Below are 14521 nucleotides of genomic sequence, written 5' to 3' on the forward strand. Positions count from 1 at the left end.
AGAGAGAGAGAGAGAGAGGTCTTCCATCCGATGGTTCACTCCCCAATTGGCCGCAGCTGTGCCAATCCGAAGCCAGGAGCCAGGAGCTTCTTCCAGGTTTCCCATGTGGGTGCAGGGTCCCGAGAACTTGGGCCATCTTCTACTGCTACCTCAGGCCATTGCAGAGAGCTGGATTGGAAGAGGAGCAGCCGGGACTAGAACCGGAACCTATATGCAATGCCGGCGCTTCAGGCCAGGGCATTAACCTGCTGAGCCACAGCGCCAGCCTCATTTTATTTGAGTTTCTAGCCTATCTTTCCAAAGATAATCTAGATAAATTCAAGTACTTGTACAATGTATCTTTGGGGGACGACAAATGATGGTATACTGTAAAGACTAGTTTGTACTTTGCTTTTTTACTTGAAGATCATTCCATATTACTACATATAGAATGGTTTTATTCTCTAATAACTGAGTAGTTTTCCATAGTACAATTACACCATAATTCATAAAACTCATTCCCCCTACTTATTGATGCATGTTTAAATTATTTCCAAATCTTTCTTGTTGCTGCAATGAAAAATCTACGTATAAATGTCTTTATATGCATGTTCAAGTCATTTCTAAAACTAAAATTATGGCATCAAAAGTAAATGTCATTAATTTTCAACAATATTACCAAAATGCAACAATGCTTGTAAATTATTTTTTCAACAGAATATGATCAAGCAAAGGAAAATATTGTGAATTTAAGAGGTTAAAACATTTATAAGTGGATTTTTGGTCCATCTTAATCAAATTTCTATTATGGAAAATTCTGGACATACATAAAAATAGAAAAGTAAACACCATATGTCCATTTACCAGTTCTAACAACCATCAATACATGGTCAATCTTATCTTCTAAATATGGCTTCCATGGGGCCGGTGCTGTGACGCATTGGGTTGAAGCCCAGGCCTGAAGCGCTGGCATCCCATATGGGCCCCGGTTCGAGACCTGGCTGCTCCACTTCCAATCCAGCTCTCTGCAATGGCCTAGGAAAGCAGTGGAAGATGGCCCAAGTCCTCGGGCCCCTGCACCCACATGGGAGACCCAGAAGAAGCTCCTGGCTCCTGGCTTCGGATCAGTGCAGCTCCGGCCATTGTGGCCAATTGGGGAGTGAACCATCGGATGGAAGACCTCTCTCTCTCTCTCTCTCTGCCTCTCCTCTCTCTGAGTAACTCTGACTTTCAAATAAATAAATAAATCTTTAAAAACAAACAAATAAATATGGCTTCCACTTCACTTCCTCCCACACTACTTTGAGGCAAATTCCAGATATAATATCATATTTAATAATGTCTAGAAGATTTATTTATCTGAGAGGTAAACACAGTTCAACAAGCCCTAGATGTGGAAATTTCTTCCTGCGGTTATTTCTCCATGTTACTTCAGTTTTTTCTTCTTTGCTCTTCAATACCTATGCAACCCATTCCTTACATAAAATTATATTATAAATTACATTAAATTATGAGTGTGGTTTATGTTTTCCTGCCTGGAATATTTTATATATCTGAATATTGCTGACTGTAATCCCCTGACCTAATTTAACACATTCCTTATTTCCTGTACATTGATAGTTGGATCTAGACTAGAGAACTGATCCGATTTAGGCTACTGTTTTCTGCAAGACTGCTTCACAGGTGATGGTCTATTTTTCCATCAGAAGGCACCTAATTCATGGTTGTTTTTCTCTGTTATATGAGGGTTTTCAAAAAGTTTATGGAAACAAACACTATGAAAAAAGCATGCCTGGATTTCAAAATGTTTTTGTGCCAAAAGACTCATCTTTTAATTCATTTTCACTAACTTCATGTTAGTTTTACATTGTTATATAACACATTACCACACACTTGGGCACTTAAAACAATGCTCATTTAAGTAAAAGTGGTATGAACACTTCTGAATTAATTCTATTATACCCGTATTTCCTTGGTACCTAGGTAGGGTAAAGGTAAGGTACGGGTAAGAAAAGGTAAGGTAGGGTAAAAATATAAAACTATAGACCAACATCTCAGAAATATGAGGGAGATGGCACTCTCTCTCAGGTCCTGTCTGGAGAGGTGCCCATCCATTCTTGCGGATGTCCCTACCCTAATAAACTTCGCTACTTTTACTTTCCAAAAAAAAAAAAAAAATATATATATATATATATATATATATATATGAGGGGTGTTCAGAACATTCATGGAAGAGGTGTGTTACAAATAAATTTAAAAATTTTTTGCACCAAAATAAGCTTACTTTGCAACTTCATTTGACCATAGATGTTGTGAATTTCCCTCATACAGATGCAAAACTTGTTAACAAAATAATAGCAAACCAAATTCACCAGCACAGTAAAAGGATATCATTACTCGGTAAGATTTTTCCCAGAAATGCAAAGCAGATTCAACCTTATGAAAAGCAGTCATTTTAATATGACACATTAATAGAATAAAGATGCCATTTCAGATGCCTGCATCCCATATCAGAGTACCAAGGTTTGAGTCCTAGCTCCACTTCTGATTTCAGCTTCTTGCTAATGCACAACTGGGGAGGCAGCAGTGATGGCACAAATACTTGGGTCCCTGCCATCCACATGGGAGATCCAGATTGAGTTCCTGGATCCTGGCTTTGGCTTGGCCCAGCCACAGCTGTTATTGGCATATGGGAAATGAACCAATGGATGGAAGAACTCTGTCTCTCTCGCTGCCTTTCAAACAAAAAAATCAAAACAAAATTCTTGATTTAAGAAAATCAGGAGCTGGTGCTGTGGTGTAGCAGGTAAAGCTGCCACCTGCAGTGCCAGCATCCCATATGGGCACCAGTTGGAGTCCCGGCTGCTCCACTTCCGATCCAGCTCTCTGCTATGACCAAGGAAGGCAGTAGAAGATGGCCCAAGTCCTCGGGCCCCTGCACCCACGTGGGAGACTTGGAAGAAGCTTCTGGCTCCTGGCTTCAGATCTGAGGAGCTCAGGCCATTGCGTCCATCTGGGAAGTGAACCAGTGGATGGAAGACCCCTTTCTCTCTTTCTCTCTCTCTCTGCCTCTGCATAAGTCTGCCTTTCAAATAAAATAAATAAATCTTTAAAAAAATTAAAAGAGGTGTGAACACTACAACATGGGAAGCAGTCCATACAGCAGACTCAGAGAAAGACAACTGCTTAAAGTAACACTCTGACCTCAAAATCATCCCTTAAGGCATTCTGGTCTGGCTGAAAAGCTCACAAGAGCATTTCATGCATGGAAAGCTAAGACACTGAGGCAAAAAGTGTCCTACATGAAAGACCTTTGTGGGTGAGACACCAGTGGAAAGAAGTGGTCATCAAAGAAGGATATACTTTTCTCTGAAGGGAGAAGAGAATATCCACTTTGCTTATGGCCTTGTCTAAATATTGAAGGTGTTTATGGATTCAAAAGTCTTCTATAGCCTTGGCAGCTCATGTCCAGAGCCTCAGGTGATCACTGACGTCATACATAAGAGTGTTAATTGTAAATTAACAACAGGAGTCACTATGCACTTACTTCCCATCCAAGATCTCTGTCCTCAAAGAGTTGTATTGAGAGTTAACAGTAAAATTTGTTCTCAAAGATTTACTTCGTTTTAGCGTATTAAGTGAAGGATATTCTTATGTCTCATAAGTTTTAGATAAGCCTAAGTGCCCAACTCCATTCCTTGTATCCTTAGGTGCTTCCTCAATTAATGATAAAACTTGTTCTCAAGAATAAAAGTATATTATTCCAAAAATTAAAAGAAAAATAACAAAGGAAGCAAGAGGAAGAGTGGGAATGAGGGAAAGAGAGAGGATGGGGTAGGAAGTGTCATTATGTACTTAAAATTGTATGTTTGAGATACATGAAATTTATTTATATAAATAAAAAATTTAAACAAAAAATTCTACAAAATATGAGAAATTGTGAAGAGATGGGAACTTCCTCATCCTGATAAAGGGTATCTACGAAAAACTCACAGCTAACATCATACATAAGGATAAAAGACAGAAAGTTGTCCCTTTAAGATCAAGAACAAGGCAAAGATTATGATATTCAATATTATACTAAAAATTCTAGACAAAACTATCAGGCAAGAAAAAGAAACAACAGGCATCAAGATTGGAAAGGAAGATGTAAAATTATCTGTTTTCTGAAGGTATGATCTCATATAGAAAAGACTAAAAATTCTCTCTCACACACGCACAAAGACATGTACACACACCTCTATTAAATGAGTTCCATAAGGTTACAGGATACAATTTCAATATTTATCTCTATAAACTAATAATGAATAATCAAAATATTAAGAAAAAATTCCATTTATAACAACATCAAAAAGATTAAAATACATAGGAAAGTAGGATACCAGTTAAGATGCCCATTTCCCACATACAAATACTGAGTTTCAATACCTTGCTCTGGCTCCTGACTTTAGCTTCCTGTTAATGTAGAATCTGAGAAGCAGCAATGATGGCTCAAATTACTGGGTTCCTGTCACCCACATAAGACCTGGATTGAGTTCCTAGCCCCAGCTTCAGCCAGCCTGGACATTTGGGGACAACCTAGCATATGGGGCTATCTCTCTCTCTCATAAAAAAAAAATTAGTAATAAAATTTGACTAAGGAGGCAAAAAGATTCTACATTGCAAATTACAAAATACTGTTGAAAGAAATTAAAGACATAACTAAATGGAAAGACACTCTTTGTTTATGGTTTGGAAGACTTAATATGTTAAGATGGCCATACTCTCCAACCTGACCTATAGATGCACCCCAACACCAGCTGGCACGTGACAGATGAGTTCATGCTCATGAGGGTCATATTTATCACAAATAGGTACTATCTTCTCCATGTCATGCTCAGTAAACAGATTTTTCAGCTTTGCTTCTGGTAGTGACAACGCCAGAAGACCTTCTCCACAGTTAAGTGTCTGGTCTCCAGGCTTTGTATCTTCAGAAACACACTCAGAAGTCTTCTCCAAAATGTCTGCCATCTCCATCAAGTCCTTACAGAAACTCTGGATTCCAAATATCTTGGCATCTTCCACACATCTTTTGGTCCACCTCCTTATGTTTTCACAATCAGCCACAGCTCTCTGATATCTTATAGTTAAATACTGGACTTCTATATCCAATTTCACAGCTTTTAGCAGTAAGGCTCATTCAGTAAGAAAGGGCCCAAGCTCACCAGGAGGGTCCTCAGAACTGCAGTCTTCACCAGTGGTTTGTTGGGTAACTGTGCTGAATGGGTGCAGCCATCTTCTGTTCTCCTACATAGTATCTGAGGCCAGGAGGTGCCACACCAGCTGCCAGACAACCCATAGCGACTCCATGGTCATGTTTGCCATTCAGGAGGACTGAGGCAGTGCATACGTACTTATTCCAAGTGAAGAGACCATAATTTCTTACCTTTTTAGGACTGAATAATTTGGGGCTGGTGTTATAGTGTAGTTTAAGCTGCCACTTTTGTGTGTGTGTGTGATGCCAGCATCCCTTATAGGCCCCAGTTCAAGTACTGGCTGCTCCACTTCTGATCCAGTTCCCTGCTAATGTGCCTAGAAAAGCAGTGGAAGATGGCCCAAGTACTTAAGCCTCTGCCACCCACTAGGAGACCAGGATTGAATTCCAGGATTCTGGCTTCGGTCTGACCCAGCCCTGCCAATGCGGCCATTTGGGGAGTGAATCAGCAGATAGAAGATCTTCTCTTTATCATTCTCTCTCCCTGTAAATCTGCCTTTCAAATAAACATAATAAAATCTTTAAAAAGACTAATTTTCACTGTATGCATAAACTGCATTGTGTTTATCCACTTATCTGTTCATCGACACCTGGATTGCTTCCATTTTTTGACTATGGTGAATAATGTTGCCATGAACATGAGTATACAAGTACCTCCTCGGGATCGGCGCCATGGCTCACTTGGCTAATCCTCTGCCTGCAGCGCTGGCATCCTATATGGGTGCCGGGTTCGAGTCCCGGTTGCTCCTCTTCCAGTCCAGCTCTCTGCTGTGGCCTGGGAGGGCAGTGGAGGATGGCCCAGGTGCTTGGGCGCCTGCATCCCCATGGGAGAACAGGAAGAAGCACCTGGCTCCTGGCTTCCAGTTGGCGCAGTGCTGGCCATAGCGGCCATTTGGGGGATGAACCAACGGAAGGAAGACCTTTCTCTCTGTCTCTCTCGTCTATCTCTGTCAAAAAAAAAAAAAAAAAAGTATCTCTTCAAGCCTCGACCTTCAGAGCTTTTGGATGTATTTCCAGAAGTGGAATTGCTAGATCATTATGTTAATACTATTTTCGTGGTTTTTTTTTTTTTTTTTTTTTTTTTTAGAAACCATCATGCTGTCTTCCACACTCTGGCTGGCCCTAATAAAAACCTTTTAAAAACCCTGCTGATGGGGGCCAGTGCTGTGGTGTATCAGTGAAGCCTCCGCCTATGGTGCCGGCATCCCATATGGGCAACGGTTCAAGTCCCAGCTACTCCTCTTCTGATCTAGCTCTCTGCTGTGGCCTGGGAAAGCAGCAGAACATGGCCCAAGTCCTTGGGCCCCTGCACCCATGTGAGATGACCCAGAGGAAGCTCCTGGCTCCTGGTTTCAGATCGGTGCAGCTCTGGCCATTGTGGCCAATTGGGGAGTGAACCAGAGGATGGAAGACCTCTTTCTCTCTCTGCCCTTCCTTCTCTATGTAATTCTTTCAAATAAATAAATCTTAAAAAATAAATAAATAAATAGAACCCTGTTGAGGGGCACAGAGCAAGACTCCTAATAATTTAAAAAAAAAAAAATGTCCGGCGCTGTGGCTCACTAGGCTAATCCTCCAACTGTGGCACCAGCACTCCAGGTTCTAGTCCCGGTTGGGGCACCAGATTATGTCCCGGTTGCTCCTCTTCCAGTCCAGCTCTCTGCTGTGGCCCAGGAAGGCAGTGGAGGATGGCCCAAGTGCTTGGGCTCTGCACCCGTATGGGAGACCAGGAGGAAGCACCTGGCTTCGGATCGGCGTAGCGCCGGCCGCAGCGCACCACCGTAGCAGCCATCTGGGGGGTAAACCAACAGAAAAGGAAGACCTTTCTCTCAGTCTCTCTCTCTCATTGTCTAACTCTGCCTGTCAAAAAAATAATCGGAAAAGTGTCCTTTGTTCTGGTTAGACATCTAGAACAAAATTAACATTTCCACCTTACTTATGCCCCCCCAAAATTCCAGATGGAACAAAGGTAACTATGAAAAGATTTATTATCTTACTCATTTGAAAGGTAGAATTATCCCAGTTGCCCCCCTTCCAGGCCAGCTCTCTGCTGTGGCCAGGGAGTGCAGTGGAGGATGGCCCAAGTACTTGGGCCCTGCACCCCATGGGAGACCAGGATAATACCTGGCTCCTGCCATCGGATCAGCGCAGTGTGCCAGCCACAGCGCGCCAGCCGTGGCGGCCACTGGAGGGTGAACCAACGGCAAAAAGGAAGACCTTTCTCTCTGTCTCTCTCTCTCATTGTCCACTCTGCCTGTCAAAAAAAAAAAAAAAAAAAAAAAAAAAAAAAAAAAAAAGAAAGAAAGAAAGAAAGGTAGAATTACAAAGAAAGGAGAGGTGGGGAGGGTAGAGAGAGAGAATATCCCTTTTGCTGTACATTCTCCAGATGCCCACAATGGCTGGGGCTGGGTGAGGCTGAAACCAGGAAACTGGAACTCCACCCAGGTCTCCCATGTGGGTGGCAGGGCTCTAAGCACTTGGCCATCTTCTGCTGTTTTCCTAGGCACATTAGCAGGGAATTGGATTCGAAGCAGTGCAGTCAAGACTTCAATTCATGGTCCAAAATGGGATGCTGGCGTCTCACATGATAGCTTAGCTCCCTGCATGATGATGCCAGCCCTGCAAAGATAATTTAAAAATGAAGCCATAGGGGCCAACATTGTGGCATAGCATATTAAGCCTTTTGATCTAGGATGCCGGTTAAAGTCCCAGCTGCTCCACGTCTGATCCAGCTCCCTAATGTGCCTGGGAAAGCAGCAGAGGATGGCCCAAAGTGCTTAGGCCCCTGCACCTACATGGGAGACCTGAAATAAGCTCCAGGCTACTGGCTTCAGCCTGGCCCACCCTTGGCTGTTGCAGCCATTTAGGGAGTGAACCAGCAGGTGGAAGATCTCTCTGTTTCTCCTCTTCTTTCTATAACTCTGCCTTTCAAATAAATAAAAAATAAAGCTTTTTTCCTTTTTTATTTTTGACAGACAGAGTTAGACAGTGAGAGAGAGAAAGACAGAGAGAAAGGTCTTCCTTCCGTTGGTTTACCCCCAAAATGGCAGCCATGGCCAGCATGCTGCACGGACCCGAAGCCAGGAGCCAGGCGCTTCCTACTGGTCTCCCATGCGGGTGCAGGGCCCAAGCACTTGGGCCATCCTCCACTGCCTTCCTGGGCCACAGCAGAGAGCTGGACTGGTAGAGGAGCAACCGGAACAGAATCCGGCACCCCAACCGGGACTAGAACCTGAGGTGTCAGCGCCACATTTTGAAGATTAGCCTAGTGAGCCACAGCGATGGCCCAAAAAATAAAGCTTTTTAAAAAAAGTTTTTATCTACAGACTCAATGTAATCTCTATCAAAATTCCAGCATCATTTTTCACAGAAAAAAAAATCCTTAAATTCATATGGAAACACAAAAGACCCTATATAGCCAAAGCAACCTTGGGAAAGACAAAGACAGGTAGGCTATCACACTACCTGGCTTCAAATTATATTACAAAGCTATAAAAATCAAAATAGTTGGTATGGGCCAGGAATTTGACACAGCCGTAAAATGCTACTTGGAATGCCTGCATCCTATATTAGAGTGCCTGGGTTCTAGTCCCAGCTCTACCTCGGATTCCAGTTTTCTATTAATGTGCAACCTGGGAGGCAGCAAATTAATTAAATATTTGGGTCCCTGTCACTCGTGGGAGAACCAGGTTGAGTTCAGTCTCATATTGTGGGGATTTCAGGGAGTGAACCATAACATGGAAGATCTCTCTCTCCCTCTCCCTCTGTTTCTTCCCCTACTTCTCTTTCAAATAAAAATTATGTTTTAAAAAAATCAGTATGGTACTGGCATAAAACAGACTAATGGAACACAATCCAGAATCCAGAAATAAGTTCACACATAAATGAGTCAACTGATACTTGACAAGAGTACCAAGAATACATAGTGGAGAAAGTCTCTTCAACAAACGGTGCTGTGAAATTCAAAAGCTACATGCCAAAGAATTAAACTGGATCCCTATTTTATTCCACTAAGAAAAATCAATTCAAAATGGATTAAAGACTTAAATGTAAGACTCAGATCAGGGGCTGTCGCTGTGGTTTAGCAAGTAAAGCTGCAGCCTCCAGTGCTGGCATCCCATATGGGCACCAGTTCAAGTCCTTGCTGTACCACTTCTGATCCAGCTATCTGCTGAAGCCTGGGATGGCAGCAGAGGATGGCCCAAGTCATTGGGCCCCTGCATCCAGGTGGGAGACCCAGAAGAAGCTCCTAGCTTCTGGTTTCAGATCGGTGCAGCTCTGGCCGTTGCAGCCATCTCGGGAATAAACTGGTGGATGGAAGATCCCCCCCCACACACACACACTGGCACCTCTACCTCTCTGTAACTCTGCTTTTCAAATAAATAAATAAATAAAATATAAATAAAGAAGACGAAAGACTGAGACTATAAAACTCCTAGAAGAAAACATAGGAGAAAAGTTCACTGACACTGTGATCCTGGCAATAACTTTATGGAAAGAGAAAGCAAAAATAAGTAAGTGGGAATATATCCTACTAAAAAGCTTCTGCACAGCAAATAGAAATTGAAAAGAGAACCAACAAAACTGGAGAAAATACTTATAAACAACTCATCTATCTGATAAGGGCTGGTATCAAAATATATAAGGTACTCATATAATTTATTAGCAAAAATTCAAATGATTTAAAAATGTGGAATTATCTAAATGGACATTATTCCAAAGAAGACATAACAACAGTTACGAGGTATCTGAAAAGGTGCTTGCATCACTGATCATCAGAGAAATGCAATCAAAACCACAAAGAGAAATAACCTCATACATGTTGGAATTGCTAATACAAAAAAAGACAAGAGATGATAAGTGGTGGCAAGGATATAGAGAAAATGGAAACTCATGCACTGCTGCTGTGAATGTAAATTGACAGAGTCATTATGGAAAACGTTTTGAAGATTCTTCCAGAAATTGAAAACAGAAAAGCTGTATGATTCAGCAATGCAACTTCTGGGTATACATCTGAAAGAAATGAAATTGGTGTCTCAAAGAAATACTTGCATTCCCATGTTCATCACATCATTATACATAGCAGACAATACTCAGAAAAAAGCAATGTTCATTGACAAATGAAAGGATAAAGAAATTGTGGTGTGTGGGTATACAATATACAAAGATGCATATATCTTTATAAGGACAGCAGATATTTACCCACAGTATTAATTTAATGGTGAATGTTTACTGTGCATCAAATGTTACATTAAGCATATTTACGCATCATTTCATTTGATCTTCAAAAAATTCTATGGTTATACCCATTTCACAGATGACAAAAGAGAGGTTCAGATTTAACACATTACGATCATCATCCTATCTACAGGACATTTATAAAGATTTAAATTGGGGTTTGGTGCTGTGGCATAGTAGGCCAAGCCTCCACCTGCAACACAAGCATCCAATATGGGCGCCGGTTCATGTGCCAGCTGCACCTCTTTCAATCCAGCTCTCTGCTAATGGCCTAGGAAAGCCATGGAAGATGGCCCAAGTGCTTGGGCCTCTGCATCCATGTGGGAGACTCAAAGCAAACTCATGGCTCCTAGCTTCATCCTGGCTCAGCATTGGCTGTTGTGGTCATTTTGGGGAGTGACCTAGTGGACAGAAGACATTTCTCTCTGTTTCTCCCTCTCTCTGCAACTCTACTTCTAAAATAAACAAAGATTGAAACTGAGTTGCCGGCACTGGGGCATAGCATGTAAAGCCACCACCTGCAGTGCTAGCATCCCATATGGGCACCAGTTTGTGACCCAGATGCTGCACTTCCAATCCAGCTCTCTGCTATGGCCTGGGAAAGCAGTGGAATATGGCCTTGCACCCACACAGAGACCTGGCTCCTGGCTTCAGATTGGCCCACCTCTGGCCATTGTGGCCATTTGGGGAGTGAACCAGCAGATGGAAGTTCTCTCTGCCTTTGCCTCTCTGTAACTCTGCATTTCAAATAAAAAAAAATCTTAAAAAAAAAACTTAAATTGAGCAATAAATACACCATTTATGGTAACTTTAAATAAACTTGGAATTTAACAGGTAAACTAACTTGATCAGTGTCAAACAGCTGACTCAAAAGCCTATGTATAAAATTTTTTTAACAATATGCAGAGTTCTAAAACTCTAGTGTGTATAAAAATTGCCCAAAAAATTTCTTAAAACAGATTCCTAAATCTTAATCTCAGCAAATGTGATTTGGCATTTCTGGGGTAAAGCCCACAAATGTGGATTTCTAACAATTTCTCAGGTAATACAGATGCTTTCTTGTCCATATGTTAATAAGCTAACCACATGTTGAGTAGCAATGTACAATTCTATCCCTAGTAGGCTATACCAGCTTCCTTTTCTAAGCTATATGACAAATACTGTAGTAGATACTTAAAAAAAAAGTCACTCTGGGAGCAGATATTTGGCCTAGCAGTTAAGACACCACTTGGGATGTCTGCATCCTACAAAAGAGTGCCGCTTCAAGCAGTGGCTATGCTCCCAGCTAATGTGCATACCCTGGGAGGCAGCAGATGACACAAGTAGTTGTGTCCCTGCCACTCATCAGGGAGTTCTAGATTGAGTTCCTGGCTCCCAGTTATGATTTGGCCCAACCCTGGCTATTGCAGGCATTTGGTGAACAAAACAGCACTGGGAGTTATTTGTCCCTCTCTCTGCCTCACACAAAAAAAATTATTTTAAAGTCAGAGATTTTCCATCCGCTGATTCACTTCCCAGATGGACACAATGGCCTGGGATGGGCCAGGCCAAAGCCAGAAGCCAGGAGCTTCATCTGGGTCTCCCCATGTGGGTAGCAGTGGTCTAAGAACTTAAGCCATCTTCCCCTGCTTTTCTCAGGCCATAAGCAGAGAACTGGATCAGAAGTGGAGCAACAGGGACTCAAATTGGCACCCGTATGAGATTCCGGCATCACAGGTGGTGGCTTTACCTGCTATGCCACAATGCCGGCCCCAACAAAAAATTTTTTAATAACTTTGTTTTTAGAGGCAATAGACACATTCATTACAAAGAAGGGTAAGCCATGCATATAGATAAAAAAGAAAAAACTATTACTCTGCCATTCAAACACAACATTCTATATTTTGCAAGACCTGTCAAATTGTGCCAACAGGAGGAGGTTCTATAAGAAAACTGCAAGACTGGAGGAAAAATAAGGAAGATGCTCCTCTTGTCCCCAGTGGCAACCTAGCCTCATTTCTACTGCCCTCCAGTGGTAGTTTATTCCCTGTCACAGTAGTTCCGGTATTTAAATCTAATTTGCAGTATTTCCAACACTTGGAAAAACACTCCCCTAAGTTCCTCAGAAATGCCAGTATCTGGGTCCTAGGCCTATAAGGCCTCTCCTCCAAGCCCATGGGCATCAAGACCAGCCTAAGCAGTACTCCTTTCTCAGAGATCTGAGCTTATTTGTTTATTTTTAGTTTGCAAATATTTTCTTCCATCCTGTCAGCTGCCTCTTCACCCTACTGAGTGTTTCTTCTGCACTGAAGAAGCTTCTCGTCTTGGTGTAACCCCATTTGTTTATTTTGTCTTTGATTGCCTGTGCTTCTGGAGTCTTTTCCAAGAAGTCTTTGCCTATGCCAATGTCTTGGAGGTTTCCCTAATGTATTCCTCTAGTAATTTGATGGTCTCAGGTCATAGATTCAGACCTTTGATCCATTTTGAGTTTATTTTTGTACAAGGTTTAAGGTAGAGGTCTTTTTCATACTTTTGCATGCAGAGATTCAATCTTCCCAGCATCACTTGTTGAAAACAGTGTCCTTGATCCAGGGATTAATTTTAGCTCCTTTGTCAAAGATTAGTTGGTTATAGATGTGTGGATTGACTTCTGGAGTTTCTATTCTGTTCCATTTTTGTACCAGTAACAGATTGTTTTGATTATAACTGCCCTGTAATATGTCCTGAAATCTGGTATTGTAATGCCTATGGCTTTGTTTTTGCTGTATAAGATTGCTTTAGCTATTCGGGATCTCTTATGTTTCCATATTAACCTTAGCATTACTTTTTTTTAGGTCTGAGAAGAATGTCTTTGGTATTTTGATTAGGAGCTCATTGAATCTGTAAACTGTTTTCAGTAGTGTGGACATTTTGATGACATTAACTCTTCCAATCCACAAACATGGAAGATTTTACCATTTTTTATGTCTTCTTCAATTTCTTTAATGTTTTGTAATTTTCATCGGAGATCTTTCATCTTCTTGGTTAAACGTACTCCAAGGTATTTAATTTTTTTTCTGCAGCTATTCAAATGGGATTGATCTTAGAAGTTTTTTCTCAGCCTTGACATTGTCAGTGTACAGAAAATTTATTGATTTTTATGTGTTAATTTTATATTCTGCCACTTTACCCAACTCTTTTATGAGTTCCAATAGCCTCTTTGTGGAGTCTTTTGGATCCCCTATATATAGAATCATGTCATCTGCAAATAGGGATAGTTTGACTTCTTCCTTCTCAATTTGTATCCCTTTGATTTCTTTTTCTTGCCTAATGGCTCTGGCAAAAGCTTCTGGGAGTACACTGAATAGCAGTGGTTAATGTAGGCATCCTTGTCTGGTTCCAGAGCTTAGTGGAAATACTTCCAACTTTTCCCTATTCAATAAGATGCTGGCTATGGGTTTGTCATAAATCGCCTTAATTGTGTTGGGGAATGTGCCTTCTATACCCAATTTGCTTAAGGTTTTCATCATGAAAGCATGTTGTATTTTATCAAATGCTTTCCCTGCATCCATTGAGGTAATCACATGTTTTTTGTTCTTCAGTTTGTTACTGTGATGTATTGCCTTTATTGATTTGCAAATTTTGATCCAATCCTGTATTATTTATTTATTTTTTAAAAGTCTTATATTTATTTGAGAAGTAGAGTTAGAGAGAGAGGGAGAGACAGAGAGAAAGGTCTTCCAACTGCTGCCTTACTTCCCAGATGCCTGAATGGCCAGAGCTGCACTGATCCAAAGCCAGGAGCCAGGAGCTTCATACTGGTTTCCCATGTGGGTGCAGGGGCCCAAGCACTTGGGCCATCTTCCACTGTTTTCCCAGGCCATAGCAGAGAGCTGGATCAGAAGAGAAGCCAGAACTTGAACTGGCACCCATATGTGATTCTGGTGCTGCAGGAGAAGGCTTAGCCCACTATGCCACAGCACCAGCCTCTATTTATCTATTTATTTTATTTTATATTATTATTATTATTATTTTGACAGCCAGAGTTAGACAGTGACAGAGAGAGAAACGGAGAGAAAGGTCTTCCTTCTG

The 14521-nt window shown here is 41.5% G+C and overlaps 1 protein-coding gene and 1 pseudogene across 1 annotated transcript in view; both read right to left on the bottom strand.

Annotated features, from left to right (window-relative positions):
* The window catches only part of PYGO1 (pygopus family PHD finger 1), a 50868-nt gene that overhangs the window by 9396 nt on the left and 26951 nt on the right, over positions 1-14521 (bottom strand). The gene's annotated exons all lie outside the window — the stretch shown is intronic.
* On the bottom strand, positions 3034-6162 carry LOC127489410 (grpE protein homolog 2, mitochondrial pseudogene; annotated as a pseudogene).

This window comes from Oryctolagus cuniculus, chromosome 12 (assembly GCF_964237555.1).
Source record: "Oryctolagus cuniculus chromosome 12, mOryCun1.1, whole genome shotgun sequence".
NCBI lineage: Eukaryota > Metazoa > Chordata > Mammalia > Lagomorpha > Leporidae > Oryctolagus > Oryctolagus cuniculus.